The sequence below is a fragment of the Haemaphysalis longicornis genome, unplaced genomic scaffold (assembly GCF_048455015.1).
Source record: "Haemaphysalis longicornis isolate Haplotype H1 unplaced genomic scaffold, Haemaphysalis longicornis Haplotype H1 scaffold_4, whole genome shotgun sequence".
In the NCBI taxonomy this organism is placed as follows: Eukaryota; Metazoa; Arthropoda; class Arachnida; order Ixodida; family Ixodidae; genus Haemaphysalis; species Haemaphysalis longicornis.
Genome location: NW_027526361.1, coordinates 181,062,806 through 181,070,477, shown reverse-complemented (window position 1 = coordinate 181,070,477; position 7,672 = coordinate 181,062,806).

Here is a 7,672-nt window from a genome sequence, read left to right as displayed (position 1 = left end):
GCGAACGCGCAACTTTGGCCCACATCCTATGGCACTGTGCAGTGCATCCTGTAGAAGCAGCCGACCTCTACGGTCGGTTGCCGGACATCATCGTCAGTGTCGCGAACTCACCGGACCTAACATCACAAACCTTCGCCGTCCAGCAGCTCGAGGCTGCTCTCGCCAGGCAGAGGCGGAGAGAGCCGCCGACGGGGGGAAAGGGACGAGTTCCCGAGCACCTTTCGCGCCGCTCTCGCCGACGCCGGCGGGGCCTAGTCCCGAGGGCGACGTAAACGCGTCGGGGGGAGGGAGCGGTTCTGCGTAGCCCGGACCTCCCCTCTGCTGGCATTGAATAAAGTCTTTATCTCTCTCTCTCAACATCGCTCGGCGCGGTGTGCTCCGCTGCGTAGTTCGGGAGTATTTCGCACCGCGTGCTTAGTTTTTGCGGAACTTTCAACTGTTTTAGCCAATGCTGCGATGCCGTTCAAGGCGCAAACGTCGCTTGGTCAGAACTGCGCGGTGGTGGGTTATTGAACAACCAGAGAAAGCGAGAAACAGTCGCTGACAGCACGCATGTGCACGACACTGCCTGGAGAAAATGCAGTGCGGTTGCGGCATGTTTTTGCGGCATCGCTTCCCAACGCACACCGAGTTGAGATATCGGTGGATTCCGTTGATAAATCGCAACGACTTTGTACCAACGACCAACTCCAGGGTTTGTTGGGTGCACTTGGACGGCAAGCAGACGGAGCAAAATTCATTTATCACACGCAAAGCTGCGACAGGGAGCGGAACCCCCTGAAATGTTAGAAGCAACTTTATTCATTACAATACACCATTGGTTGGTTGGTTGATTGATTGATTGATTCATTCATTCATTATGGTGTTTCACGCCCCGACGCTTCATGGGTGATGAGGCGCGCCGTAGTGGAGGGCTGCGGGTTAATTTTGACCACTTGGGGATCTTTCACGAGCGCCGATGCAATACAACATTACAATCACTTCTGATTCCTTGTAGTCAATTTAAAATGCCATATATTGTACGGTCATTACAGCCGATTGGCATTAAACAATGCCCTCTTCATCTAATCTAGCCGTTAAAATCACGGCGTTTTGTTTACTTTTTTTTTCAGGCCAACGCATTGCACTGCCAAGCGATATGAAAGGATAAATTTCTCCATCGCACACTGCTGGTCGATAGCAGGATAAGCATGCAGCCTAATGCGGAAACGCAGCTCGAGATACGCGTGAACGCTGCATTTGGAAAATAGCTCAACCTGTTCACAACGCGGTCAAAGGACAAGCTTCTAAACCTTTTGCGTTACCACGGAATGTAAAGTATTACAATTACAAAACAGTTACTGCTTGTCGCGTAAAGCATTTGTGGATCAAGCAGCGGTTTCACAAAGGTGGGCTCCGAGCGACAGGCCACATGCGCTGCGCAGAGTTAGGTCAATCATGATCACGATCAGGATCAACCAATATTAACTCGCCCGAACGTCAACCCTTTCGCTCAACCTTCGAATAGTAATTTGACTGGTTGTGCGGTCGTGTTATTTTGCCGCCCAGGTAATTTCGTTTCGTCAGTAACCGTCATAAGTCTAGTTAAGAAATATTATATTGCATTGCAATCTCAACAGCGTAGCAATCGCCTCGTCGAAAGTCCATCGCGAGCACGGATCACCGTGACCCCACATATGCTGTGCGCGCTCCGCATTCGACGTCCGCGCTTCCGTAAACATGACTAATCGGTGAACATAACAAACACGGTGGCATTGAAAACATATTTACTCCCCGATATCGATTTCTATGTCAGTCGGTGCCATACCAGTACGTTTGCATCGCGGAACTGCGGAGCACCACCGGCACCACCACCACACTAGAGTGAACTCTAACCACACTGCTACTGCTGCTCGCAACAGCCGGGATCGGAATTTCCCACTTTGTCAGCCAATTAGGACCTAAAATCCGTCCCCACATAATGAAAACAAAACCGAACACACACACACAAGCACTGCAACCGCTAATTTAACGCCAGACCACTACGGTTCACTTGGTAATGCACAGATACCGAGCAGACGCACGCAGAGAACGGCGCACTTAACAGGCCAGCGCGGAGGTTTCGGCGGTCGCTTCATAGACGGCGCTAGCGTCTGGTCAGAAAAAGCAAATCGCGGCGCCCACCTCTAGCAAGGAAAATGGTGTATAGGCACCGGACAGCGCCCAGAGGGCGACACGGAGCCCGCGACACCCAGCGCGCCCTTTGGCAGATATGCGCACCACTGGGTCGGTCCCCGCAAGCCGGTACGCTGCTGGCTCGGGGCGCTCTTCTTTTTGCAGCGCGGTTGAATCACATTAGCCCCCCCTTTTGGGCTTAAGACGAAGAAAGAGATTGTAAAGTAATCCTGCCACATAATGTATGTGAATGAAGAAGGATTTATTCAGTTGAACTCGCGTATAGGAAGGCATATAGAGGTCGCATAGGAGTGATACCCAGAAGAGAAACGCTTGTACAGCCTGCCAGCGGGGCAAACCTTTCTAAAGATCAGCATGCTTCACTTCAAAAGAAAACGTAATTTATATTTTTCAATCCACAAAAGACGAGGCTTTGTCTGCAAATATATCAGACGTTGCGCGATGTTTCTGCACGGGGTATTCCATCCATGTGAGTGCACTTGCATGCGACTGCAGAACTACTAACTGGACCACATGGGAGTTACATACAGGTCTTTGATCCGAATGCGATGCTCCATACATGTAACAGTATGAAATTCACGTCTGTTGCGGTATAGTGAAAGTTCGAACGTTAATACGTGCCCGCTTCGCTGAGAAACTTTTGGGCTTCCAGTTGTAGCCCAGTACGCTAGTAGCATCATGTTAACACGCCCCAAAAAAATAAGCTCTTCACCAGTAGGGCATCACAAGAAATTCCTTTGGGCAGGGATGGGATGGGGGAGGGGTAAGCAGAACACCTAAAAGGCGTATCGGAATAAATGACGGAATATTCATATTCTTCGGGTATTTTTTTTCTCTCCGCGCCAACGGGTTCGCCAGGAGACCTCCGTTAGGAAGGAATAGTACCGCTTTTATTACAGCCTACACCTTTGCAACAAAAGTCACGGGAGAAAGATTTAGTTCCCTGAATGCACTCCTCACTGGTCCAGAGTGACCGCAATCACAACGGATGGGATAAATAAAGCTTGTCCTCCTCCTCCATTTCCTCTTCTCCTCCCCGAACGCGAAAATTTTTTTTATGTGTACATATTGTTCCAACTTTTATTGCGGCACGTCTTAGCTCTATTTTTCTTTGCTTTTCAGTGGCTTAGACAACAATTTCATTGTTTCTTTTGCAACAAGAGGCGGTGATTTTATGCTATCTGAAAGCTCGCGAAACATTTGGGAACGTTGACGCCTATAAGTATCCGAGCCCCATATGGGGTTATATGTATTTAATACGGCGGTATAAGCTCCTGGAGTATAAGCTCGTGGCGGCATAAGCTCGTGGAGAGTAGAACCGCTGGGTGACAAAACTAAAATGCTGTAACTGTGCTTGGGGGCTGTAAGGTCCACGTATAAGCTCCTGGAGTGTAAGCTCGTGGCGGTATAAGCTCGTGGAGAGTAGAACCGCTGGGTGACAAAACTAAAATGCTATAACTGTGCTTGGGGGCTGTAAGGTCCACTTATGCGGTCAGTGGCCAGGCGCGCAGGCTGCGCGTGAGAGCCCGCCACTCTGTCTGGCGACGTAGCACTGCCAAATATGCGCTGCAGCCGTCGCCAATTCGTCACGGCGCGCGGGGGAGACGGATTGTTTGGCCCACCGCATACCACAGGGATGATCCCCCATTGAGAAAGCCGACAGCGCCGCCAGATTCCGGGAACCGTCTGCTTGACGCACGGAGGTGGTGGGATTACCGGCGTCGGGACGAGCGCCGCGCGAGCCTCCATTGTTAACGCGCCCTGGTCAGCCTGACGCACTGTCGCCGCCTTTCGCTCGCACCCCGCGGGGTCGCACGCACCTTCTCGTCGGCGAGCGTGCCGTTGACCCAAAAGATGGCGGCGCCTCATTGAATATTTCGTGGCGTGCTGAGTGACAGCTCTCTACGTGAATTTGGGCACTCCCTTCCGCGTGTACGATAGCTACAGGGGCGTTCCCGAGAGAAAGTGATCTCGAGGTTTTATAAGGCCGAACTTGGCCGTTGGAAATCGTTCTCGTCTGAGCGCCGATCTGGGCAGTTCCCGGCGGGACAAGGAGACTCGACCGTTAAAGCTAGGTAGGGATTTGTGAGCCCCCTATTGGACGTTAAGATGGCGTCGGAGGTTTAGGGTGCAGCGCCGTACTGGGCAACTAGACGGATCTTGCGGCGAGACAGAGTCTCGGCCGTCGTTTCTCGAGCGGTTTGTGTACGCTCAGAGAATAGGAGAGTTAGACGAAGTTGAGGAGCTCGAATAGCAGCCTACCATTGTCGCTGAAGAAGAAAGTGTATGACAGCTGCATCTTACCGGTACTCACCTACGGGGCAGACACTTGGTGGCTCACTAAGAGGGTTCAACTTAAATTGAGAACGACTCAGCGGGCAACGGAGCGTAAAATGATAGGTGTAACATTAAGGGACAAGAAGAGAGCGGAGTGGGTCAGGGAACAAACACGTGTTCAGGACATATTAGTGGAGATTAGGAAGAAGAAATGGACGTGAGCAGGGCACGTAATGAGAAGGCAAGATAACCGTTGGTCATTAAGGGTGACAGAGTGGATCCCTAGAGAAGGCAAGCGTTGCAGGGGGCGGCAGAAAGTTAGATGGGCAGAAGAGATTAAGAAGTTTGGGGGGACAAACTGGTCACAGTTGGCACAGGACCGAGGTAATTGGAGAATAATGGGAGAGGCCTTTGCCCTGCAGTGGGCGTAGATAGGCTGATGATGATGATGATGTGGAGGAGGAGGAGCTCGAGTGATTTGTGCGCACTCGGAGCTAGCGTCTAGCTGAAGTTTGCAGTTTTCCCTTATTACTCATGTCCCCAGTTTTCCTACTGTAAATAGCTGTATATAAACCCTTCGCTTCATTTAATCAACCCCAACGCCTTGAGTTCGTCAATTTGACCGCCGTCTCCAAGAACTGCAACACCATCGCCCTGCCAGCCTCCTGCCAAATCGACCGGAGCCCGGGCGATTCGGTTCCTGATCGACACCGGACTTCGGGGAAACGATCTTTACTGGGGCCCTCTTTGTTGCCAAGTTTAAAGGAGCCATGAAGAGAAAACACAAGTTTGGTTCATTCAAAAGATGGTCTCGTTAGAATCATACTGACACCACTTTTAACGTAAACTTCGCTCAAATAAGCTACATAATTAGGAAAAACGGGAATGGTCATGCGACCCACCAGCTCATTTCCCGCAACAGAACCTGTGATGTCACATGGGCTAAGCTCTGCGATTGGCGGAGGCTGGCAGAAGCAGACGCAAATTAGGTAGAGCTTACAAACTAGACGAACGAGCGATTTGCGCTTAAATTTAGGGCACATTCTTTACAAAGCAATAGGAATGATGGGACAAACAGTGGAAGTTACGAAAGCACATGTAAACATAGAAGTACTGATGCGTTCTGCTGTTTGTACTGCGCACAGCATGCTTTGGTTTAGCTGCACAGCACTACGGGGCTTGGGGTTGTCTCAGACGACACTGGCCGATTGACGCAAGCAACGGTGTCTTACGTGACCCCATTTGTCGAGCGAGCACTGTTTCAGGGAACGAATATTTTCTCCCAGAACGAAAACAAGCCAGGTTTAAATGCAGGCAAAAACAAACCAAACGCTTGCCACGGTATGGTGGCGCCATCTAGGTTACGGAGCGTAAAGAAACGCGGGAACAAACCAACACCGCTACAGGGTGGAGACAACCCTTGAACGGTCCCGTGCTGCCGCAATTGGGCCAACGGGCTCAACGCGTTATTCTTTTCGTTTCCCACGAGACCTAGCAACGCAAAACAGACAATATGATTCAAACTTCTTCAGTAAACCGCGTTGCGGCGATAATTTTAGCACGGTTTTGACACAATGACTTGCTTCGGCGGCGAGCGAGCAACCGAACATGGCGGCGCCAGCGTTACGTGTCTCTACCCTGTACGGCGGATGCCTGAATGAAGGTACTCTAGGCTGCAGAGCGGTCGGTTCCCGTGATGTCACTTGGGACCACGAAAACGCACGATTGAGCGGGAAAATCAAACTTTTAACCTAAACTGTTTAATTTCTCAGTGAATAAAGCACCGTTTGTATCCGGACAAGCGCTGGGGGCACTATAAAACACGAAATCTTTCGAATAAAACCAACTTGCATTTTCTCTTCATGGCTCCTTTAAAGCGCACTTATGTGTATTGACCGCCTGCTAACCAGCTTACTACCAAGCTGATCGTACACCATGGCAGCATGTAATCCGCTCGCTTAATGCGGGCCTTTTAAGATTCAGTAACCATGCTTGGTATCTGCGAAAAAAAAAACAGAGAAGAAGAATCCGTGGGAGAATGCAAAGCCTTGAAATCCTGCTTCCCTGTTCTGTTAGCCAACAGAATTTAATCAGCGCTCCGTTTTATTTAAAGACTTACCCTGACTATATAACATTTTGCACGACGTTTTTGCACTATGTAGTACATATACGCGCAAATAGCGTTATAACACACGTTTTTTGCAAAGTTGCGTTCACTGGCGCTGAAGGGGACCGACCCAGAGTTGCGCGTGTCTATCGCGGCTGGGGTTGCGCTCGCGCGGCAAACTTCGCTGTCCGGAGCCTATAGCCTCGTTGCCGATGTCCACAACCAGTTCAACCTTGGACATAAAGTCTCTCTCCAGAATGACTGGGACCGTCAGTCCGGGCAAATGGACGAAACGCATTCGCCGTACGCGCTGACTCCAACGCACGACGAGGCGTACGTCACCACCTGCCGTAACATCCCCACACGCAAGCTGGAGCGGCAACTTCCGCGCGCGCAGCCGAACAGCTTTGCGCTCGAGATGGGAAACGACCTCGTCCCCTACGAGTGAAGCGCTTGCCACGGTGGCCAGCAGTGCCTTCAAACTCCGCCCCGCAATTGCGAGGTCGAGAAAGGGCGCACGCGTGCTGGTCGGAACTCCGACTCTGAATGCGGCGGGCGCGGTGATGTTTTCCTCTCGGGCGCGTTGATGAGCCGCCGGCGAATTCACCGGCGGCCCGCTGCGTTTCCCTGCCCACCTGGGCAGATTCGCATCATGTGACCAACTTGGCCACACTTGAAACAGCGAACAGAATTCCGTGCTGCTTGGTGCGCCGTTAGAGGGTGCTCGTACGCTCCACGGCCAGCTGGCCGCATCCGATTCTCCGGGGGCGAGTTGTGAGTGGGTGCAGGCAGCTGCGGCAGCGCCGATCCCGTGTACGGAAGCCCACTTGGGCGTGCGTTCGCCGGCAGATCACCTGACCGGTTTGTTGTGTGCACTGCGCGTTGGGCTGGCAGGACCTCCGGCCGCATCGCCTCCGCGTTCCGCAACCCATACAAGTGCGGGTCCAGCGCTCGGTACCCGAGACCGAGCGTTTCTCGCTGGCTAGGTATCAACGTAGAGCTGTCCTCGACTCGTCCGCTGCCCGTAACGCCGCCCCAAGCACAGCTTGGTTCCAGTGTTTCCACCGGAGGCGGCCGTGGCCGATACGCGCGTGAAGCCGCAATTACTGCTTG